Source organism: Canis aureus, chromosome 12 (genome assembly GCF_053574225.1).
Source record: "Canis aureus isolate CA01 chromosome 12, VMU_Caureus_v.1.0, whole genome shotgun sequence".
NCBI classification, from domain to species: domain Eukaryota; kingdom Metazoa; phylum Chordata; class Mammalia; order Carnivora; family Canidae; genus Canis; species Canis aureus.
In genome coordinates this window covers 57801024-57825493 of record NC_135622.1, presented here as the reverse complement: position 1 = coordinate 57825493, position 24470 = coordinate 57801024, and the positions used below count along the sequence as shown (strand labels likewise).

The window sequence follows — 24470 nt, the reverse complement described above, 5'->3', positions numbered from 1 at the left end:
TCTTCCTTAGAGAGACGTCTATCCAAATCCTTTTCCACTTTTAAATTGGGTCATTTGTCTTTTTATTGTTGAGTTGTAGGAGTTCATTATATATATGCAATAGAGGTTCCTTATTAGATAGTTTGCAAATATTTTTTCCCTTTCTGTGGATTGTCTTTCATTTTCTTGATGGTGCCCTTTGAAGCACCAAAGTTTTACATTTTGTCGACTTTTCCTTTGATTGCCTGTACACTTGCTGTCATAAGGAGCCGTTGCCTGATCCGAGGTCCCAAAGATTTATGCCTGTGTTTTCTTCTAAGACTTCATAGCTTTAGCTCTTACATTTAGGTCTTTGATCCATTTGGAGTTACTTTTTGTAAGTGGTGTGAGGTAGGGGCCCAACTTCATTCTTCTACAGGTGACCATCTGGGACCACCCAGTTGTTCCAAAATGACTTGTTCGAAAGCCTATGCTTTCTCTCACTGAATTGTTCTTGGCACACTTGTCAAAACGCCAGTTGATTATAAATGTGAGGGTTTATTTCTGGACTTTTAATTTATTCCATTCATCTATATATGTAACCTTATGCAAGTACCACACTCTCCTGATTACTATAGCTTTGTTGTAATGATATAGTTTTCCCAGATGTAAATTATAAAGCATGTTTCGTCTGCCTCAGAAGACTGCGGAGGCCAGTGGTTCTCAAAATGTGGATTCCTGACCAGCAACATGATCATCAGCTGGTAATTTGTTAGAAATGTAAATTCTCAGGCAACACCCCAGATTTTATGAATCATTAACTCTGGGGGTAGGACTTAGCAATCTGTTTTTTTGTGAGCTCTTCAGGGGATTCTGATTTACACTAAAGTTGGGGATCCATTGCTCTATATCTGCACCATCCAGATGACAGCCACTGGTCGCATATGGCTATTAAGCACTTGAATTGCGCTAGTTTGAATTGAGATGTGCTATAAATATAGAACACATACTGAATGTCAAAGACTTAACATGAAAAAAAAAGAAGGCAAATATCTTATTCATAATTTTTAGAGTGACTACATGTTGAATGACATTTCCTATACATTGAGTTAAAAGAATGTATCATTAAAATTAATTTTGCCTGTGTCTTTTTATGTTTAAAAATGTGCCTGCATATGTGGGTCACATTTTCTTTCTGTTGGAACTTGGACAGTTGGCTAGAAGGTGAAATGAGAGACAAGCAGGGCTGTGGGGGTGTTACTTCCACTCCACATTAGCCGCTGAACTGTTTCAGAGCGGATGCTCACCTACTGCCCTGCTCAGGTCATGTACCGATTTCTCAGGCTCCAGGAGCTCTAGTTCTCAGAAGAGAAGCCATCAGGAGCAGAGCTGGAAAGGCAAGAAGCCTTTTCCGGTTCAGACTGGTTGGAAACAGCGGTCAAAGCCACTGTTTGTGTTTGGCTTTGGGTTTCTTGCTTTAGCAGGAGTGTCAAGCAGCCAAAAAGACTCTTGGCTGCTTCCCTCATGGTTCACCAACATGGAAAAGATGTCAGGCCTGGTGTGCAGCTCCCCAGGTGGGGGGCTTTGGCTTTACATGCGGGGGGCGGGGGGGCCTGGCAAGCTGCTGCTGGGGTGTGCTCCTTTTACACCAGGTAATCGTGCAGGGCACGGACACAGGCCCCCATCGATCCAGTTGCACAAACCAGCAAGGTACCCCTGTCCCAGGGGCTCCAGTCCAACGCACCATGACCACTCCTGGTGGAGCCATGACTTCAAGATCAGCATTCACAGAACCAGGCAGGCAGGCAGGCAGGTACTTCAGCAGGGTACCAGGCCACCATCTGACCTCCTCTTTGCTCTGGTCACCTGAGGCAGTGCTGTCCTGAGGAAACAAGCTCCCGGGATTTAGGTGTCTTATTCAGGTGACATAGCCTGAACGTGTTAGAACCGGGACTAGACCGGGGGTCTCCTGAGATTCACTGGGATGCTTTCCTCTATACATTTGTACTGAGTCAGTCCGTCTTTGATGATGATGCTGACGATGTAAAGGGAAGGTCCTTATCACTTACTGGGTACCGATCGTGCCTTGGGGTCCTTTACACTCATTGCCTCTTCTAGTCCAAGGGAGACACGAATACCCACATTTTATAAATGAGGAAATTGGAACCCTGGGTTAGGACTCAGTTGGGATTGCTGGAGAGAATGTTCTGGATTTGCTAAAGTTGAAGGAGGAAGGAGCAGGAAATGAAGGAGGAAGGAAGTTATTTCCAAGGTCCCGATGGCGGTGACTGCAGGAACAGACCTGCCTCTTGGTCTGCCTGACCCGGAAGCCCCCTCACTGCCCCTGGACCTCAGCAGCAGGTGTGCCTTTGGTGATGCTGAGAGACAGCCCAGCTCCTGAGCCCTTACAGGCAAGCCGGGCTCCCTCCCACCTCACCCCCTTCCCCAGGGAGCAGGGGCAAGTGGAAGAGGCACTGCTCTAGGTACAAAACAAGGTCCTGAAAGACCCTGGTCCTGAGGACTGGATCCGGGGGACCCACCCTTGCAGCTAGAGGCAGGGGCAGCTGGGCAGCTGGGCAGGAAACAGAGGATGAGAAGATATATTGGCATGTCTTAGCTTGTGCTGCCATAACAAAATCCCAAGGCTGAGGGGCTTACCGAAGACATTTATCTCTCACAGCTCCAGAGGCTGGAAGTCCAAGATCAAGGTGTTGGCAGATTCAGAATCCGGGGAGGGCTCCTTTCCCGGCTTGCATATGGCTGCCTTCTCTCTGTGTCCTCACAAGGCCTCTGTGGGCGGAGGGAGAGATCTCATTCCCTCTTCCTCTTCTTACAAAGGTCCCAATCCTATTGGATTAGGGTCCCACCCTTATGACCTCATTTACCTTAATTACTTCTTAAAAGCCTTCTCTCCAAATACAGGTGCTCGGAGTGTGTCAGGGCTTGGGGTATGACTTTTGGAGGGACATGCCTCAGTCCATAGCAGGGGAGTTGCTCTAGGAGAAGGGTCAATCTAGTTTACCTTGACCCCTTGGAGCTTTGCAAGGAGGAAGGGGGAAGGGGGAGCCATCTGAAAATGCTCTGAGTCACGCTCCCTAGGTAAGCCATGGGTCACAGTATCTGCTTCAGGGCCCTCTGCGAACACTGGTGGACCTCAGGGAGAAGCAGGCTGGCCTCATCATCCAACTTCCCCACCTCTGATCCCTACTGACCTGAGGCATAATGCAGCGATTCCAGAAATTCTTGCTGTTGGTGCTGCTAGCAAGTTCTCCGGCCATTTCCTCCAGTATGAGGTTCTGGGGTGAGGGGAAGGGTGTGTAGCCAGTGGTGCTGCCTCTAGCCTAAGGGAACACGGCCCACTCCAGTCCCAGCAGCCACACTTCTCCCCTCTGTAGTTGTAAGGACACAAAGGGACAGAATCAAAAAGAGGACCTGGAGACAATGGGCCTTTACTTCCCGAAGCATTCAGGAGCAGGGGTTTGTGAGCTAGAACCATGTTTATTGGAAAGAACCTCCTTAGTAGGATGTGCATTCAAGTTCATCAAAGGACTGTGAATGTTTTTTTTTAAAATAGTTTTTTTTAACTATATTTTTAAATTATTTTTACTATTTTTATACTATTTTACCATTATTTTTAACTAGTATTTTTCCAAAGCCTGTATGGGCCCAGCCCAGTGACACTGAATCTGTCTTTTGGACTTGGCTGCCCCTGATGCTAATATGTGTCCTTGGACATTTCCTTTCTCCAAGAGTGTGATCTCATCTGTAAAATGTAGTAATAATCTCAAGAATGTTGGGAATAGCATATGTAAAAGTGCTTCGAGAACAGTAATGTCATAAAACTAAGTCAGATAGTATTAAGAATAGTCAGACTCACTCCTGACTTTTAGTGTTTACAGCCATATAACTGTAAATAGAAGGCACACTGTATATACAGCATGCCACCTGTTAGGTGTTGAACTGTTCCCCCATAAAGATGTTGAGGTCCTAATCTCCAGTACCTGTGAACCTGACCCTATTTGGAAACAGTGTCTTTGCACGTGACCAAGGCCATTAGAATGGGCTCTTGTCCAATAGGACTGGTGCCCTTATTGGGAAGAATTGGAAACAGAGGCAGACACACACAGAGGAAAGGTATTATGAAGGTATGGGGAGAAGACGGCCATCTCTAAGCCACGAAGCACCTGAGCCTACAGGAGCAGGGGACAGGCTCGGGAAAGATTCCCCACCAGGTCCCTCAGAAGGAATCAACCTTGCTGACACATTGATCTCGGATTTCCCAGCTTCCAGAACTCTGAGACAACACGTCTTGGTTTGAGCCAGCCAGCTTGTGGTACTCTGTCGTGGCAGCCCCAGGAACCTAACAGAACACCATACCCCGAATTTGTTTTTTGCTTTGCTCTAGTTCATGAAATTCAAAAGTACTTATCGAGTAACTACTATGTGCCCTTCCTCTGAAAGAATAAAAGGAAGAGGTCAGGTTGTATCTCACCTGAGGGAGACCCTGCTCCTTTAGAAGTTCAGGGAAGGGGGAAAAAAGTTCAGGGAAGGGAAATGCATAGGAGCTGAGAGGTCAGAGCAGGTGAAATCTGAGCGGAGCCCTGAGGGGTAGGTGGGTTCCAGATGGGTGGGAGAGAAGGGCCCAGGCAAAGGCCCCGAGGCCCACTGATAGGCGGGGTCCAGGATGTGCCTCTACCCACCTCTGTACTCCCTGAGATTCCTCTACCTGCCTCGCTCGGGATCTACTGAGCTTTCCCCTCCTCCTTATATTTCAAGACCCAGTGAAACCGTCACCTGCTCTGTGAACCATTCCTGACCCTCTCCCCCATGAGCTGATTTTGCGGCAGGGAGAGGGGGCACGGCGAGCTATAGCGCAGTCCTCGATGACGGTGTTATCATGCCCTATATGGATGTCTGTCTGTTGCCCTGTGACTGGGCTGGGGAGACCCGTGCTCTGAATCTGTGGCAGAGACACTGTGATGTGCTCACCCAAATGACCGTTTCCTCCTGGGCACAGAGGAAGGCTGTGATTGCCGGACCCCTTGCAGCCCGGTGGCACCAGTTCTGGTCATTGACTGCGGACCCATGTGATGTGTGCCTCCTCCAGGCCTGGCTCGCAGTGACCTCCCACCCCCACCCAGAGACCCCCAGCTCGCACTATCCCCTCCCTTGTGGCTGGCTGGGAGTCAAGGGGTTGGGGGAGACCTCAGAAGCCCTGAGGGAAGAATCTCTAGATGGGAGAGATTCTGGTGGAATCTCCAGATGGAAGCGGCTGGAGTTCCTGAACATCTGGAGTGTTCCCCGAGGAGTCTTCCCCGAGCCCTCTGACTTAGCCCTGAACCGCAGCCTGAGTGAGAAGTGGGTCTTACGCGTGACCCCAGCAGCACTAGCCTATGCCAATCAACCCAGTATCTGCAGTCCCCCTGCTGATGGGCCTGGGCTTGACACGTGACTGGGGGCCTCTCACCTGTAACCCCACCCTCTGCACCGACATACTCAGGGAAACCTGCTCAATGACCCTGGCCCCTGGTCTGCTGAGAAAAAAGGGTGCTGCCCCTGGGTACCAGAGCTGCTCTGTGTGACATCACCACAGCTCCATACCGGTGACGGTGAGGCGGGTGCTCACAGTCATTATTGTATTTAATCCCCACAGCAGGGCTGCCTAGGAGACTAACTCCCTCTGGGGTTGCCTTTGCCATTTGCTTGCTGAGAGAGGGGTCTGGGCTCAGACCACCTTGCCAGCCAGCAGAGCTCCCCCTCTCAAGCCACCCACCAGCATTGCTCCCTGCAGCCTCCTGTGTAGTGGGAGTTCACTCACCGTGTTTTTGTGGAGGAGGATTTGCAGGAGGATTTGAGTTTTCCCCTAGAGACGCCAGAAAGACAGGCTGTCTCAGCCTAACACTAACGCCCAGCTCCACATTCAGGGCTGTTTCTGTGGTTACCTTTCTTCGGGGATGTTTGGGGTGGGTGGGTGGTGGTAGTGGTGGGTGTGTGTATATATTTGCTTTTTCCAGGGCCCAGATTTTCAGGAGCTACTGGGGCGAGGGGTTCTGGGAAGCACAGTCCCTCATTCCTTCCCTCAGGGAGGTGCCTTCGGAGGGGGACAGAGGAAGTCTACAGGAAACACAGGTTTGTCTCTCCCTGCCACCCAGGCCGCCTGTGTCTGGGACCAGGATGTCAACCAAGGACCCGCAGCCCGTGAGGGAGGGAAGGGCCCCGGAAGAAGCCTGCTCCGCCGCCTGTGCATTTTATAGGTGGGGAAACCAAGGCCGCGGGAGCCTCAGGGACTTGCTGAAATCGCCCAGAATTGGCAAAGGCAAGCAGAACTGGAACTCAGGCGTCCCTCCTCCCGGTCCTCCGCTCCTTCCCCGAAAGAGGCAGGCGCGGTTGGTAGGGCGTGTCTGCGCAGGGGACTGGCGGTGAGGGTGCCAGAGGGCGCTGGGAGACAGCCTGGGGCGACTCCGGCCTCTTCCCTTTCTGGGCCACCCGGGCCGCACTTCCTGCAGAGGCCGGGGAGGGGGGGCGCGGAGCTGGCCCCTCCCGGTGCCGCCTCCCCGCCTCTCCCACGCCCGCAGGCCAGAGGCCAAGGGTTAGGGAGGCGGCACCGGTGCTCGGCTCCGCTCCGGCCCCGAGATCCGCCCGGACCGGGACCGGGCTGGGGCCCGGGCGGGGCGGAGGGTGCAGCGGGGAGCAGGCTCGGAAGCCCGCACCCCGGGGTCGGGAGGGGCGTGGCCAGGGCCGGGGGCGCGACCCACGCAGGCAGGTGGGCGGGGCCGAGCCCGGGGCGGGGCCGAGCCCGGGGGCGGGGCCTGGCGGGGCGGGGCCTGGCGGGGGCGGGGCCGCAGGGAACTCGAGCGCCGGCCCCGCCGCACGCCCTGCCCCCGGCCCCCGCCTCCGGGTCCCGCCTTCGAGTCCCTTCCTTCCCGGCGCTGGCAGGCGGGCCGCGGCGGCTGCAGGCGGCGGACGGGCGGGCCGGCGGACGGGCGGGCGCCTCCACCTCGCTCGCTCCCTCGCCGCCGGCTTCCTTTTGTCTTTCTGGGAGGCGATGAGCGCAGGGCCGGCGCGGAGGCTGCGGGCGCTCGGAGGCCCGCGCTCCTAGCCACCCCTCCCGGCCTCGGCGCGCTCGTCCCGGGCAGCGGCCCGCGCCCGCCCCAGCGCCAGCCGCGCCGAACTTGGGCTCGGGAAGCCTGCGGACCGCGTCCTGCGCCGGAGCAGGTAGGGCTGCGGGGAGTGCGGGCGTGTGCACCGGCGTGAGCTGCGACCCGGCTCTCTGCGTGTGCGCGCGCGCGTGTGTTGGGGTGCCTCTGTCTGCGTCGTGGAGTTGTGGATGACCGCGGACGGTGCTGTGTCCCCGGAATGGCGTGTCCTAGTGGGGATCCGTGTGTACAGTGGGTGTGCACATTTTGGGCTGCGTTTGTGGAATTGTGTGTCGGGGCGCAGTTGCTGGTGTGAGCGGCTGCGCGTGGGGCGCGGGTGGCGGGGTGGGCGTGGGCGGGCCAGCCCTGCCTGCGGAGCCCTCTGGCCCCCGCCGGCCGGCGCAGTGCGGAGCTTCAGGCCACCCCCCCCCCCCCCCGGATCCCGGGGAGCTAGCGCGGGCCTCTGGGCAGCCTGGGTTCGCCCCGCCGGGGGGCAGGTCCCGCAGCCCACGTGGGTGGCAGGTGCGCTCCCGCCAGGGTAGGGGGCGGCGGCCATCCTCTCCCTGCTCACTAGGCCCAGGGGCGACGGCCGAGCCCTGCTCCGCAGTTAGGAGCCCTGGCCTCGCCGTGACCCGCACTGCGACCTGAGCCAGGCACGCCACCTTCTCTGGTTGAGGTTTGCTTCTCTATCAAATGGGGACAGTTCCTCCCTCGGGGTCTCTCATGACATTTAAAACGAGAACGCGCTAAAGATAGCGCTTGGCCCAGCGCTTGGCACACAGTAGGTGCGTAAGTTAATTGCATTAGTGTCAAAGAGTGTCTCTTTTTTAATCCTTTTTTCCCCTCTTTATCGTGGGTGGTGCTATTACAGCCCCCTCCCGCGAATGTTGTGTGCCTCCCTCACGGCCCTAACTTAACCGCGAAGCACCGAGATTCGAGAAAGTTTGGGCTGCCGGGTGCGCCGCCAGCTCTGCGCACCTCCCGGGCGGCGCCGCCTCGGGTCTGCAGGAGCGCGCAGCGCCCAGCGCGCCCGAGCTGGGGGTCCCTCTCCTGGCCAACTGCGGCGGCGGCTGCTGGAATCGGGAGCCTTTTTGTTCAACAAGTGCCTAGTCCCTGGGGCTTGCAGCTCGCGGAGTCTGGCGGCAAGGGCGTGAAAGTGGCGCTCCCCGCAGAGACGGACCTTGGGCTCCCAGGGCATCCCGGCCGCCCGGTCAAGCAGAAGGCATCCCCTCCGCTCCCGGCCAACGCCGATTCCCCCTGGAGGGGGTTGTTTGCCAGAACCGCCAGTCCTGCATTGGGGCCTGGCGCTGGACACCCTCTGACCCTACCCCCACCCATCCAACTGCGGCTCTGTTGGATCAGCCTCGCGCAGAGGAGGCCAAGGGCCAGTGGGATCCTTCCTCCTAGTCAGTCCTACACCTTAATTTTTAAAATATTTAGTTTGAAGCCTACGGCCCTGTAACATTGAACTGCAGTGAATGTGCGCACCCTCTAAGCACGATTCACTCTCAGGGAGAGTCCTGCCAACCGCAGCATATCGCTTGCTCAGACCCAGCGGGGCCAGCTGGCCCTGGCTGCCCTGCTGCCTTCTGCCAAAGCTGGTGATTCCTTCCCTCCCTCGCTGTGGTTTTTTTCTTCCTCTCAGGACCCTTCCCAGTCGGAAACACAAATAACCTTTCACCAAGAGAGCTGTGGACCTCATGGTGCGTGCTGCTCTCAAAATGGAGCATCTGCATGGGATGGGGCTGGGGGCATGGAGATCATCAACTGGGCTGTGCGGAGGCGTGGGATGCATTTCCTGGGATCACCTGCTCCCGGTGGGTGTGCTCAGGGAGCTGGAATCCTTTGCAGGCTTTGATGACACAGGAGCAGAAACCTCTTGCTTGGTCTGTCTTTACCAGCACCTTCTGCTGAGGCCTCAGTGGTAATGGCAGGCCAGGGGATCAGGGGACCTGGATAAGCCAAATTTTCATCCGATTTGGTGTCAGGGCACACTTAGAATGCAAGCTGCTTTTTCTGTTTCATAAGATGATTTTATATCCAAGAGGAGAAAAGGGCTTTTCATCTGAATCCTACTCTCTTTCCCATAATCAGATTGAATAATATTGAAAAAAAAATCAGGCTGGCTTCGTCAGCTCAGAAGACAGATCAAAAGCTGGGGTATTTGTTGTTGTCGTTGTTGTTTTGTATTTTCCTGCTTAAAACCAGCCCTTTGTCTCAAGCAAAGCAGTGTTTTGGCCCTAGATCTATTTCTGTTTCACTTTTGAGAGCGCCTGTAATTACTGAGCTCTTGAGGTTTTATTGGATAATGTGCCAGAGGGAAGGCCCAGGGGCTCTGGCTCTCACTTGCCGTGGGATGTGGTGCGTTGTAGCCTTGCCTGCTCCCTTTGGGTTCCACTTTGATGCTTTTCATAAGGTGGAAAATAGATGTGAATGTGTGATAATAACTTGGGACACCTGGCATTGGGAATCAGATGCCTGGAAGCTCAGACTTGTGGAGACACAACAGGTCAAAACCCCAGAAGAACAGAGATTTGCCCAAACCCTAGCCAGTGATCCATTCATTTCCAATAAGCCTTCTAGAGGGAAACTCTGAGATATAAAGGAGCTTGGACTAATTCCTTCAGAATTTATCTTAATGCCCCTTTCTGGCCACTGGGTTGTGCAGAATTAGAAATACAAGCTATTGAATGACAGGAGTGGACTCACCTCTGCATACAGTCCCCATCCAGGCCTCCTCCTTACCGAGCTCTGTCTCTACCTGGAGCTGCTCTGGAGTTTCATCATGGTAAAGCAGTAGTGCTGTCTTTCTGGGCTCAGACCCACTGCCTTTGGGGCTCCACATGCATGGTTCCTAGGGTTGCCTTTTCGCAGAAAATACCCTATTGTGTATTTGTGTGTGAGGCAGTCTGTCTCCCCCTTATGCCTACCGTCCTTCCTTATACTTCTTCTAAGACCTAGTATTGCCACTCATAAGTGGTGAAGTGCCCAGGTCACTTAGGAACCAGTGTTAATCCGTGATACTACCAAGGAGCCCCAGAGTTTATTTGGCACCGGAGAGTAAGCTATTTGGCAGCTGAAATTTTATCTAGATCAGGATCAGGTTTGTGTTAGAATTTAGCATTCCAGCAAGCCTGAAACCAAGCTTGTTTGTTATGGGATAATGCTTCTAATTTGTGAGTCGCTGGCCCAGGCCTGATGGGGGATTATGTGTATTTTGCTAGTTTGTCAGCCCTGGATGTCATTGTATGTGGAGGGAGGGCACTTGTAAACTTTAATCATGCTCTGTCTACTTTGGGATTCACTATCCTCCCACAGTCTCAGTGGGTTTCTTTGGTGTTTTCATGCCCATGTGTAGGGCTGTGCATCTGTGCATCTCACGTGGCTTTTGTTCTCTTCCTTTGGGGTTGAGTTTCTAATCAGGGGACAACAGGTCGTGGTGTATGGAGATAGATGGCTTAGGGGCCATCTTGGTGATTCTTGCTCCATGGGGAAAAATGTTTCTTTCAAATCACTTGGTACCAAACAACAACAACAAAGAATGGAATCTGGTGACATGGGTTTTAATGTAACTTCTGGTAATCGATACAGTTTGACAGGTGAACAATTTCTTAGGCACTGATGAGCAAGGTGCAAGTCTAAAGAATTTTTTTTTTTTTTCCATCATCAGGAAAGCACAGTAAATCCTTTAGGAGAGCCCTGCCTTGGCCATGTCCTTTCAAGTATAATTGAATTTCAGAGGCAAAGCTTCATATCTCTGCATTTATGAGGTATGACTAACTGAAGACACTTTCCGAGAGATCTCAGGCTCTCTTCCTGTGGCAGCCCTCCCCTGCCAGCAGCAGGTGGGCAAAGATGCCTTCTTGGGGCTCTTTTCATTTACCTTTATAAGCCAAGCGCACCCCCGACACCTGCTAATCCAGCAGCTGTGTTTTCCGGATATTTGTTGCTTTTCAGCTCTTGAGGTGCAGTTCAGGTTGGCAGGAAGCCAGGAGCCGGGTCGGGGTGCTGGCATCCATCCCACCTGCCTCACTAGATGAGAAGTTTCTGAGGAGCCAGTGATGGGTCTGTGACCCTTGGCTGAGAAACACTTGGGATTGTTAAATTCGTACTCCCTGGAGGAAGCCGCCGTGATTCTGAAGACAGGGAGAAGGCTTTTGGGGGTGCGTGGTTCTCCTCGTGGAAGTCTCCCGAGATTGCCTCAGTACCCGGTGGCCCAGCTGAAATCCGTCCTTGCTGCGTGCCTCTTTTGGCCATGAGGGTGTCCCTTAGGTGCTCTTCTAGTGTTTTCCTTTCAGCTGGGCTCACGCTGTGCGTTGGCGGCCGAGCAAACCTGAGCTCTCCCTACACCCAGACCCATGGCCCTCATCATGCAGGCTCCATGCTACTGCACGTCAAAGCAGAGCCCAGAACTTCCTGCCACCCCCAAGCCGGTCCCTCTACCTGTTGTAGTGAATGACTTGCCTCCTCCATCATTACAGCTAGAAATCTCAGGAGTGTTTTTGGGCTCTTGCCCCCCTCTTCCTCTGTCCATAAATCATGATGCGGTCAGTCCTCTGTTGTCCTGGTTCCTTCTCTCTGTCCCCAGGGCCCCCCTGTTCCTGCAGAGCAGAGCTGTCTCATCCCTTATCCTGGGTCCTGGAGACCCACTTCCAGTCCAGTCATTGCTGTCATCAGGTCCATGCTGAAGACAGATTTTGTCATCTCACTCAGCTCTCTGGCCAACCACCCACTCCGAGTTCATGCTCTTGCTCAGTAAGTGTTCTTCTGAACACCTGCTGTGTGCCTTGCACTGAGCAGAACTCTGAAAGCCCCATACAGGCTTCCTGCCAGAGCTCAGCTTGGGCTGGGGGTTGGGAAGACCTCCAGAGGAGTCCTTAGAGCTTGACAGGGGCTCCAGGGAAGCTCCACCCCCTGGGCAGAGGGGGCATGATGTGGGCTTGGGAGCTAACCTTCCAAGCTGTGCTGGGAGGGGTGCAGGTGTCTGGCGGGTGGGGAGACCGCGAGGGTGAGGGTAGCCGGGTTGCCACAGCACCTGCCTTCTCTCCCACCCAGACTTCTCTATGTGCTAAACTCTTACTCATCCTTGAAAAAAAATTTTTTAACAGCTTTATTGAGATATAATTCATATACTGTGAAGTGTACCCATTTCAAATGTACAATTCAGGAATTTTCAGTAAACTTACAGAATTGTGAAACCGTCACCACAATCCGGTTTTAGAACCTTTGCATTACCCCCAGAAAGCTCCCTCCTGCCCATTTACTGTCACTCTCTGTCCCCGCTCCTACCCCCAGGCCACCAGCCAATGGGCTTTGTGCTTCTAGATTTGCCTTTTCTTCCTGCCTCTCATTTTATAGATACGGCTCCAGGGCCTCTTCCCTGAGGCTTTCCTGGGGTTTTCCAGTGAGAGTTGATTGCTCCATCAGGCTGATCAAATAGCCTGGGTGGTTGCCCACCTGTGGGATGGCCAGCTCTGTGACGCAGTGACTGTGTCCATCTGGCCCCCTTTCCTCCCCTAGCACAGCGCTGGGTGCCTGGGGTGCACACAGGGCCTGTTGGCTGCGCTCAGTGAAGTTGCTTCCCTCACATTTCTTTTGTCAGCTCCTGAGTATCCAGCAACGAGTTAAAATTTAAAGTACGAGGTGGGGGTGGGGGAGTAATGATGATGTGGGGCGAGAACATGTGAGGCAGAAGAGGTCAAACCCATTATTTTTTAAAAATATTTTATTTATTTATTCATAAGAGTCACACAGAGACAGGCAGAGACACAGGCAGAGGGAGAAGCAGGCTCCATGCAGGGAGCCCGATGCAGGACTCGATCCCAGAACTCCCAGATCACAACCTGAGCCAAAGGCAGATGCTCAACCACTGAGGCACCCAGGTGCCCCCAAACCCATTTTTAAAATTTTATCTATTTATTTATTTGTTTATTTAATTTATTTTTAAAGATTTTATTTATTTATGATAGACATAGAGAGAGAGAGGCAGAGACACGGGCAGGAGAAGCAGGCTCCATGCCGGGAGCCGGACGTGGGACTCGATCCCGGGTCTCCAGGATCACGCCCTGAGCCAAAGGCAGGCGCTAAACCGCTGAGCCACGCAGGGATCCCCCCAAACCCATTTTTTAAACAAAAAAATCCAGGATGCCCAGAGCACAACAGCTCACCCAAAGCCGTCGGCAAGAAGTAGAGGAACCAAGAATTAAGCCAGGTCACGTTCTCTCCCACCCCCGTTTGGTAGTAAGGATCTGCTCTTCTGGGGCTCTTCCTGGAGTGTTTAGTTTTTCTTGTCATAGCCTCCAAGCCACATAAATTCTGTGGAGGGCACAAGCGGTACGTAGCACATCTTCATTTGCCCCAGTGCTTGGCTCACAGCTGACCAGGTAGGAGTGACTTAAGTATGCGTGGGTGCAGGGTCTCCTGGGAGACAGATGGACAGAAGCCCTGGGAAGGGGGTGCACTTGCCCGGCTTGTACATTTCAGAAGACCTTCTCTTCTTGGGTTATTTTTGTAAAATAAATAGGAAAAAGCAGAGGAGGAGACCCCATTTTACAGATTGCAGATTGAGTCACAGAAATTGCCTATGCAGTGTAGACAGGTAGATCTGGGCCTGGTGTGTGGAGACCAGGTCACAAATGGTTGCTCTCCACTATATGTTAACTAACAAAATTAAAAAGACAACCCAAACAAAAAAGAAACACTCCTATAAGAGGCAAAACAAAACAAAACAAAACAGAAAACACAAATAGCCCCTCTCTCCTAGCGAGGCAGAGAACATTCACAGTGGGCAGCAAGAGTGTCTTGTTTCTTTCTGAAGATCAGGGGTGTTGGGGTCCAGCAGCCCTGGTTTGAGTCAGGCTCTGCTCTTGTCACTTATCAGCTGGGTGATGCTCTCTGGGCTCAAGTTTGCTCATGTGCAGGAAGGGGTTCCGGGGCCGCGTTAGACTATCACAAGGAACCTGGACGTAGCGAACCCATGGAGTCTTTGGCTGGTCACATGTGTGGTAAGTGGTGGTGGCCATTGTTGCTATTTAAACGTTCTTGGAGGGACCCCTGGGTGGCTCAGTGGTTTAGTGTCGGGCTCTCTGCAAGGAGCCTGCCTCTCCCTCAGCCTATGTGTGTCTCTCTCTCTGTCACTCATGAATAAATAAATAAATCTTAAGAAAAAATAACGTTCTTGGGTGGCAGTGCCTCCTCTGTCACTAAGGATTTCTTTTCATATTCAGGTTTATTAGGCATCTTTTTGACCCAGACTGTAGTAGCAAAGCGTTTGATGTGAGAGCCTGTGACTGTGTGAAGGCTCCCGGAGGGGAGCTGCTGTGGGCCGCGACTGGGGGCTAAGGAGCCGCCATTTTGGATTGCCCAGCTCATGCCTTCTGAGAAGCCTCTCTGAGGGTCGCCGACACAGCCGAGGTGACCCCAGTTCAGGGGGCTGCACGAAGACATAGAGGTGAAGTCATTCCTCAGACCCAGTGAGGTCCCGACCTCTTGACCCCCTGCCTTCTAGAACACTTGGAAGCATTTCTTGAGTTTGCTTGTGAGCGTGCTCATGTGCCTATGGCTGCCCGGGGACTCTTGGGAACCCCGGCAGAACCACGATTCTGTGCGGCCGTGTGTATGGATCACAGCACTTTTTCCCCCTCCGGCAGCAAAATGCTCAAGTCTCTGCTTCCTTCCTGTGCGTTTATTAGACACTTCCAGAAAACAGAATTGACGACAGCTCCCCACCCCTCCCTGTCACTCCCATCCTTTCTCTTTGCTGTGCTGTAATCCATTTTTGAAGGGAAGTGAGAACCTCTCAAGATCCATCACCTGGGTTTAAAAACAAATCATTCCCAACACCGTACAATTTTCCATATTTACGTGTGGGGCTGGGGGGTCAGTCCTGCCAGAGTGGTGTGCGATGTCTAGAAAAGCCTGTGCCCCAACCATGGGCCCGAGGCAGGGCTGTGGGTGGGCAGGACTGGTGGCTCTCTCTCTCTCTCTCTCTCTCTCTCTCAGCCCTCTCCAAAGCGTGGGGTGGCAGTGGCAGGAATAAGACTTTATTAAAAATCCTCAGTCATGCAGTGCCAATCCCATGCTTGGTGACGCAGCCTGGACAGTCTGGCTCAGCTTCCACGGGTGGGAGATGAAATGTGGTGGCTGCTTTGGCTTCTTTGGGTGTCTTTCTTTTCAGTGAGTGAAGGTAGAAAGAGGCCTCAGACAGATGTTGACGTTTGGCTTTCTTTCATGCTGGACCTTTGGCACTTATGATCCATTCTTATTCTCCGGGGAGTGTTTGTCCCTCTTCTTTCTCTCTGAAGATGGGATGAAAAATTGCTACTTTTATTAGCATATGTTCTTGATAATATGCTATTATCTGCCCTCAAAACAATATGGCCTCAGTGATTGTTTTCAGAGCTAGCTGTAAGGTGACAGCTTATGCATTTGGGAATGATTTTTACTATCACTGGAGGAAGTACGGGAGGCGAGTTGTAGTACAGGTGAAGTCCAGGTTTTCTCGGCCGGGGCCCCCCAAGCAGTGTGAAGATCTCACTGCGGCCCATTGCTCCTTCTCCCTGTGCTTTGTCCTGGGTCACATGCCGGCTTCTGAGTACATCCACATTATCATTTTCACCATCACCACCCCCATCATCACCACCATCACTATCATCCTCCTCCTCATCATAGCTATCCCCATCATCACCACCATTACCTCTATCACCATCTTTGTCCTCCTCCTCATCATCACCACTATCACTGTCATCCTCCTCATCATAGGCATCACCATTATTACCACCATCACCACCATTGCTGTCATCACCATTCTACTCCTCCTCACAATCAACACCATCACTATCATCCTCTTCCTCCTCACCATCATCACCATCACTGTCATCACCACCATCATCATCCTTCTCCTCATAGCCATCAGCATCATTACTACCATCACTATCATCACCATCCTCTTCACCATCACCACTATCACCATCACCACCATCACCATCATTTTCTTCCTCCTCCTCCTCCTCATCACCATCACTATTGTTACTATCACCATCCTCCTCCTTCTCCTCTTCATCACCATCATTACCACCATTACCATCATCACCATTACCATCACCACCACCATCACTGCCATCACCATTGTCATCTTCCTTATCATAATCATAACTATCAACCACCATCATCAGCATCACTGTAATCATCATCACCTTTACCACCACCATCACCACCACCATCCAGTCTCTACCTTTGGTTCACTGCTTCACATAGCCCATTTCTGTTGAATTAAGGGTTCTTTGCTGGCAGGTTGTGGGAGGACACCTACTGTGAGGAGGGTAATGAGGGGGAATTAGTACAAGATGATGGTAGGTATGGAGTGGATGATGGAATGTTACTCTAAAAGAGGCCTTATGAGACTCACTAATCTGGAGTAGTCTTGGAAAATCCCACCCGTGCTAGTTAATTTTATATGTCACTTTGACTTGGCTATGGGATGCCCAGATAACTGGTAAAACTTTATTTCTAGGTGTGTCTATGAGGGTGTTTCTAGAAGGGATTAGCATTTGAATTGATTGATTAAAGAAGACCCCCCACCCCCACCCCACTCCCAACAATGTGTGCAGGCATCATTCAATCCACTGAGGGCCTGAATGGAACAAAAAGGCAGTGGAAGGTGGGATTTACTTTGTCTGCTTGAGTTGGTGTGTCTGTCTTCCGTTGTCCTTGGATGTTAGTGCTCCTAGTTCTCAGGCCTTTAGACTCTAACTGGGACTTACACCATTGGCTGCCTTGATTCTCAGACCTTTGGACTTGGACTCAATAACACCAGCTTTCCTGGGTCTCTGGCTTGCAGATGACAGGTTGTGGGACTTCTCAGCCTCCAAAGTCACATGAGTTAATTCTGATAAGTATCCTCGTATATGAATCTCTTATTGGTTCTGTTTTTCTGGAGAACCTTGACTGATAAACCACCTATTCTGCAGGCCAAGGAGAGAGCCAGTGGTACCTATTCTGTTGAGCTCCCCATTGCCCTTCCAGGGAGGACAAATTTGGCTCCCTATTGTATTCTCCAGGCCCTTTGCTGCCCCTCTTCACCAGTGCTGGCTGGAGCCTGACCTTGCTCGCTGGACACTGTGCTTGTTTGCCTCTCCCAGGACGGTGGGCCTCTTTGCATGTAAGACCTTGTGATTTCTCCTCCGTGGCCCCCCCCATTCCTGGCACAGAGCCTGGAACAATGGATGTCCAGATGTGTGGCTAAACCACCACTCCCTTCCCTTGACTGTAGGATGGTGGGAGAATTGAAGTATTTATCCTTAACACCTTCGCCAGAGGGACTTGCTTTTGCAGGCCTGAATGTGTGATTGGCAGGTCATTGTTGTTTCCCATGCTCATCACCGAGTGGTGAATGTTTTACCTGTTTGCTAAAATTGCAACATGGTGGTATAGAAGCCATCGAGGCTTTCTGGGCTGACAGAACGATCCCCATCTGATTATCCATGTCTGGCTCTAACTTGGTGTGTGTGTAGTTTTTCTTCTCCAGATCTCAGTTTCCTTATCAGTTGGAGCTCAGGACTGGGTAACCTCTACATTGTCTGTCAGCTCTGTGGGCCAGGAGAAATGTTTAAAAATGTATACTTGAGGGGCTCCTGACTGGCTCCGTCCCTCGAGCATGTAACTCTTGATCTCGGGGTCATGAGTTTGAGCCCCATGTTGGGTGTAGAGATGACTTAAAATAACATCTTAAAAAAAATGTAAACTTGAATTTTAGGACACATCCAACATGAAGCAAAGAGAATTTTCTTAGCTAAACCGACTGCAAAAAAAAAAAAAAAAGAGAGAAACAGAACATTTTAGAACACACAGATACCTTAGCAACTGCCATCTCAATCTCAAGAGCCGGCACCATAATTCAGAAGAAGCTGAGCGTGTCAAGGAACAAATTTGTGGAGCACCAATGAGAAGGAAGGGGAAGGGTCAGAGATACTGAGGTTGAGGGGGTGAGCTCTGTGTGTTTCATCCACCCCTCCGTCCATTCAGCAGGTTCATATACATGTCCCAGGACCCGTGTTGTATGTGAAAGAAGCTGAGATGAAGAGGATGGGCTCGAGTACAGAGGAGGTGAGTGATGTCAAGGGGAGCACAGAAGGCTGGCAGCCGAGCTAAGTTCTTAGGCTCTGGATCTGGTGCCTGATTTAGAAGCTGTTCACTATCCCTTTGAGAGGACATGCCCAAGGAAAACCAGTGCAGAGGATGCAACCCTCCTCTTTGTCATGGTGCGACTCTCTTCTTTCTGGGAAGCCCACTGATGAGCAAGAAACTGGTGGACTGAACTTTTTATTGTTGTTTTTTAAAAGATTTTATTTATTTGAGAGAAAGAGAGAGAGAAAGAGAGAGCACAAGCAGGAGGGAGGGCAGAGGGAGAAGCAGACTCCCCGCTGAGCACGGAGCCTAATGCAGGATTCCATCCCAGAACCCTGGGATCCTGACCTGAGCCCAAGGCACATGCTTAACCGACTGAGCCACCCAGGCGCCCCTGAACTTTTTGTTTTGACTAACTGTGAGTTAGGGGGAATTAGGGAATATTATAGAAGACAGGGAATTGTGTTATAGACAAAAGTATGTATTAATGCAAACTCCTGAATTAATTGAGTTAATGAATTATTAAGAATTCTTTGAGGGGCGCCTGAGTGGCTCAATCGGTTAAGCATCCAACTCTTGGTTTTGGCTCAGGTCATGATCTCAGGTCGTGAGGTCGAGCCCTGTGTGGGGCTGTGAGTTCAGGGCAGAGTCTGCTTGAGATTCTCTTCTTCTTTCTCTGTCCCTCCCCTGCTCTATAAATAGATAGATAGATAAACAAACAAACAATAAATAAAATCTTAAAAAAGAGTTCTTTGAAATGAACACATTTGTGGTTATAGGCTGGTAGGTTTTTGCTAAAGGGGTTGAAAATGAGCAATTTAAACATTTCTCCTAAATATGTGACTGGGAAGCCAGGTATAGAACTATTTAGACAGTTTCATTCCAGTTATGTTTGGGAGGGGAAAAAAGTTAGAGAAAACAGATGAGAAGGGCATACACCAAACTTTTAACAGTGGTTGACTCTGATGGGATCATGAGCGGTTTTTCTTTCCTGGTTTCTCATATTTCTCTACATTCTGAATTTTTACCAATGGGTGTGTATTACTCTTGCACTGAGGAAAAAAAAAGGTTTTAAAAGGAACCCCAAGGACACATTCCTCTGATAACCTTGTTTACCTTATTATTTGCTTAGCAAACTTTCTTTTTAATATAGTCAGACTGGCTGGAACCCACAAATTCCATAGTTGTGATGGTTTGGATTAATGGAATTTATCATAATGCATCATTAGAATTTGCTAATTTCATCTAAATTCGATGCTGAGTAACTTTATTAACTAGAATATGAAAAAAAATATTCTGAGCCTTCCTAGAAACTTGCCATTTCAACATGGCAGAGGGTGGAGTTTGTTTATTGTCTAGAATATGTTTTTTCTTTTTTACTTGGCAGACCCTTCACCACTCCCTGTGCTGCTCCTGCCTTGGACCTTGCGTTGACTTGGGTTAATGTTGGGTTGGTGTTGGGTTGGTGTTGGGTTGACTCTTTATTTACTGGCTGAGAAGCAGGATCCTCTCAGTCCTTGTTAGGGCCATGCCTGACTTTTGGTGGTATCCTTCCAGAGGCTTCTTAGGCTGTTATTTTTTTGGAGGTTTGATCTGTCTGAGTCAGCAGTGGAAGAGTATGGAGTTGAGGCCAATCATCAGAGAACTTGGCTGATATGAATAATTAATTTCAGGGTGAATGAGGGAGAGACACTGGTGGCTGGGCTGGCTCTCCAGGCAAATAATACCGCTATATAATGTGAAAAACTAGAGGTTGCCTTTGCTCCTAGCTCAGTGTCTGCGTCTAGTTTCTTGGATTTGAAATTAAAAAAAAAATCCCATCTTTATAGTCTGCTGTCCATATTTCTGATCTTGAGCAAGAAAATACTTGTCAGCAAAATTCCACACACATCTGGTAAACTATTTCAGGATCTGAACCATAAGGAAACCATGTTAAAAAAAAATTAGGATGGCTACAGTGTTCAGAAATTATTATTTTTGAAAGCTGGGTCCTCAGTTTATTGTAGGATTCGGCACAGAAGCAGGAAGGAAACCCTCCAGTCACTGGAAACAGGTAGGTTACCATGGAGACTGGGTGTGTCCCTGTGGTTTCCTGGGTATCCCAGTTGTCCTGGAGAAGGAATAAGCCTGACTTCTATTTCTGAAATTGTGCGCGTGAACGAAATTTTTCTAAACAAAGGTTGCGTTTTGTGGACTTACACTGGTGATTTCTGACATAATTTTGCCCTCCTTTCTGGTTGCCTAATTATTAATGCTGTGTACCCTACCTTTCCTGCCAGAAACTTGAAAATGCATCAAGAGAACACCTACCTGAAACAATAACCAGAACAAAATCTTTTAATAAAGCTAAGGACTCTCTCTTTAGTGTGAACGATGACTACTCAGTACAATTCGGCAAATTAGTTCAACCCTTTTATATTGTGCGCCAAGCTGGGCTCCAGGCCCTGGGGAATGACAGTGAGTGGGATGTTGGGGGTCCTGCCCCTTGAGCTTATGCTATGGTTTTGACCCATAATAGAACAACATGAAGCCAAGGAGGGGTCCTGGGCCCATCCACTCCTGGCTCACACTGGCAGCTAGTCCCCCATAGCATCAGCAGCTGGAGGCTCGTGGCCGGCATCCCTGGCCTGTCTCTGTCTCTCTTGCCAAATGTTTCTTTGTGGCCACTTCAGCAGAGGAAGTCACGTCCACTCTTTGTCCTCCCTTCTGCAGGTCTGTGTCCCTCCCTTCTGGCAGGGACCTCAAGTGGGCTCGTCACAGCCTGAAGAGGCTACATGTGGGCACGGGGAAGAGCTGGTGGCCACACAGGACATTGGTGATGTTGAGGGCACGGCAGGCTCCAGCCTCTTTGCGTGCCGTGATTTGATCAGTGAGCTTGGTCTTCATGGCCGCAGAGGATGCTGTCATCTGAACAAGAAAACAATCCTCAGGCCCCCAGTGGCCTGGGCTTCGAGGAGACTTCCTGTCTCACCGAGCCACAGAGGGTGACTCCAGACTAGAGATGTTTCTTCTTGTTTTTTGTCTTTTTTTTTTTTTTTTTTTTAAAGTAGGCTCCACGCCCAGCATGGAGCCCAACGCGGGGCTTGAACCCATAACCCTGAGATCAAGACCTGAGCCGAAATCAATAGTTAGATGCTTAACCGACTGAGCCACCGTAGAGATAGCTGAGCGGCCCTAGAGATGTCTCTTCTTGACACTGGACTGACTTCTGTTCTAATGGAAGTAAACAGACTGTTGTTTTCAAAAAGAAAAAAGGCACCTGTATGGATTTGGTCAGCAGCCACCATCGTCTTCCCCACGCAGGTCCCTTGGGTCTGCTGGAGCACTTCCCAGTTCTTCATCTGAAATGGGAATTATAAAACCTCTCTCCCAGGATTGTTGTAAGAAATAGCCATTAGACTTCTTGTAAACTCTAGAGTGCTGTATTTGTGGAAGGGCTATTGCCATCATCATCATCATCATCGTCGTCATCATTATCATCATTGATCTTTTTATATTCACATCCTGCAGCCCCTGAATACCTGATGGTCTAACAGGACAGGTCTCCTTGCTGGGTCTTTATCCCCACCCCACCCCCACCCCCCATGGAAACTGAATTCTGAGTCTTCTGATCTTTTCTTTTCTCCTAGTCTGGGGTCAACCTGTGGTTCTCCTTTCCCTCCTGTGAGGTGTCAGCCCACAGAAGAGGCCCAGAGAACAGATTGTCCAAGACTCACAAAAGACATGGAAATTTGTACTTGCTCGCTCATCCTCTGGGACTGTCCGATCAGCTCCATCTTTCTGCCTGCCAGGCAGGGGAGTCACCGGCTGAGTGTGTGTCGGGCAGCCTGGAAACTTACTGGTCAGATTAAAAACACTTGTTCAAATACAGACAGTCCAGCGTGGCTCGTATCAGGGTATGCATTTAGCAAGCAGCTCTCCCATAAACCTGCTCCCGGCTTACAGCCAGCTCTGTGGTCACCTTTGTTGGGGACCAAGGGTAAGGGTGGGGGTGAGTGGGGCAAGGACTGGGGGTATAAGACTCTCAGGGATTTTTTTCACTCTGACTTTTGCCTGCTAAGTGGAGCTGGTCCTGGGGTGCAGAGTGCTCCCCGTCTTGGATCTTGGGTCTTGGTTCATGGGGAAAGAAAACACGCACCTTGACTCTCATCGTTCGCATCATTTGAGAAGAGAAACTCTCCTCCCGCAACCTGGCGAGCACCCACACATCCTTCAAGAAGCTAGTGGGGCTTCATGTGCTGGTTGATGCCTTTTCCCTGGCCTGTGCCCTGTGCCCCTGTACTCGACTGTCATTTTATCAGTGTCTTTTAGAGGCAATGACATTAAAAAATAAGTCTGTTTTCCCAGCAGACAGAGTCCCCTGGAGAGTGGGGAGACCAAACACGACCCCATTCATCTCCATTCCCCCTTAAGCTTTGCATTGCGGCTGTAACTGGCCCTTGCCATGGAGGGACAGTCAGTGGAGTTGTCGGTAGTGAGCTCCAGGTGAAGGCCCCCAGGTGAGCCCCCCACACTTGCACCCCTTATTCTTACAGCCCCAGAAACATGCCACCCTCTCCAGCCTGGAACTGCAGCTCACTCAGAATGAAAATAGTAGAAGCCCAGGTAACTGGCACCCCCTAAATGGCCCTTTGCCGCAGGCAGTGAGAATGAGCCCTCATTCATTCATTCAACATGCAGTTACCACGGGTGCCCGCTATATGCCAGGGATGCGAGGCACCAGGGACGTGTCTGTCCACGGCAAAAAGAAATCTCTTGGAACTCACGTATGCTTCCATCGTCGCCACTCCCGCACACCCTGAACTAACACACAGAGCATCCTAATCAGATTTATTTCTTAATGTGACACGAGGATGATCTAAAGGATGAAATTCAACGTGCAAAAGGTCCTCCCGTCTTCTCAGAAAAAAAAGAGAGAGAGAGAGAGAGGATTAAGCCAAAAGGTACTTTCAGAAAGTCAGTGAAGGATTTTTCCAAACAGGAAAATACGAAATTACTAGCTTCCTTCATGCTGCTGTAAGGGTCCCCTGATTTAAAAAAACTCACTCACCCTGTTGTTATTAAGGTTGAAACCAAGACGTTTAGTTATGTAAAAGCCAATTAAAATAAATTAAATGCAAATACGGTGTCATTGTAATGTAAATTCTGAGAACCGGATCAATCAAAGGTTGTGGAAATGCCAAAGTTGTTAAGACTTTGGTTGCCATGACAACAGTGCTCTGTCACGAGTGGTCTGTTCCCCGGGAATTCTTCTGGGCCTGGGCCTGGCTCTGGCAGTGACTGCATCCCTGGGGGCCAGCGCCGAGCTCTCTGGAGGCCGGCCAGGCTACCTGTCTCATGATCTTGGGAAGAAAGCCACTTGCCCCGGGCCTCAGTATCCTCCCCTTAGGGGCAGCCACTCGGTGGCTCCCAGTGTCACATAGTCCTGCAGCACCTCTCAGAAGTGACCGCGCTAGTTTTGGGGATTCCGAATTGGCATGCTGGTTTTCTGGCCGCCTTTTGGGGAGAGCCGAGGGAGGGTGGAGGAGCTGCATCCTGGTCCTGCTTTGTCTGTTTGCACTGACCTTGGCTGCGGGTGCCATCCTTTGTCATCTTGGCTACTGGTCAGCGAGAACCTACCTGCTCTGTTGCTCTGTTTTTGGGGTGTGTATGTAGGGGGGGCGGGAGTTGTTGGGATTTGACCCACCAGCCTCTGGGGCTATCATCATGTTTCAGGTGAGGGATTTACAGACGTATTGGGGTTCAGAGGGCTCCCTGTTGAAGGTGTCAGGGCCCTAAGGCGGCTGTGTCAGGATTTCTATGGGCTCCTGAGGACCAGGCAGAGAGGGTGCTGTGTCCCAGGGAGGCCCGGAGGGGTCCACACTTCTGGGCCTTTCCCCGTACCTGCTTCTGCAGAGGCTTGCCCAGAGCTGGTCCCAGCCACCCCTCCTTCTCCAGATTCCCACTGACCAGCTCTCTTAATCCCTAACACGGGGCCCAGAGTCACCATGATGTGTTTTTTGGGGTGTCCCTGCAAAGAAGCTTCCTCACATGGTATGTGCTTTTAGGACATCGAGATCCAGAACTGTGAATGCAGATGAAGCCTCTGCTCTCTTTGCTGGGAGGAGGGCCCAGAAGCATCTGCTCGGTGCCACCTGGCCGACTCACCATCCCGGCCCCACGCTCCGGCTCTGCGGCTAATTAGTGCCTCTGTCCAGGTCCTTATGGAATGGGACTCGACGGGGGACAATGGTTGGGAAATGATGTAGCAGC

General features: G+C 51.0%; 1 protein-coding gene across 3 annotated transcripts in view; it reads left to right on the top strand.

The window, feature by feature from the left end:
* Nucleotides 1-5964: 5964 nt before the first annotated feature.
* Nucleotides 5965-24470, top strand: part of HPCAL1 (hippocalcin like 1) — a 113183-nt gene continuing 94677 nt past the window's right edge. Inside the window, exon 1 of one of the 3 annotated variants that reach the window (XM_077844142.1) lies at nt 5965-6087. The gene's annotated coding sequence lies outside the window, so the exon portion shown is untranslated. Of the gene's footprint in view, nt 6088-6894; nt 7174-18153; nt 18198-24470 lie in introns of those variants that run through there. The other 2 variants (XM_077844141.1, XM_077844143.1) reach the window with 2 other exon arrangements.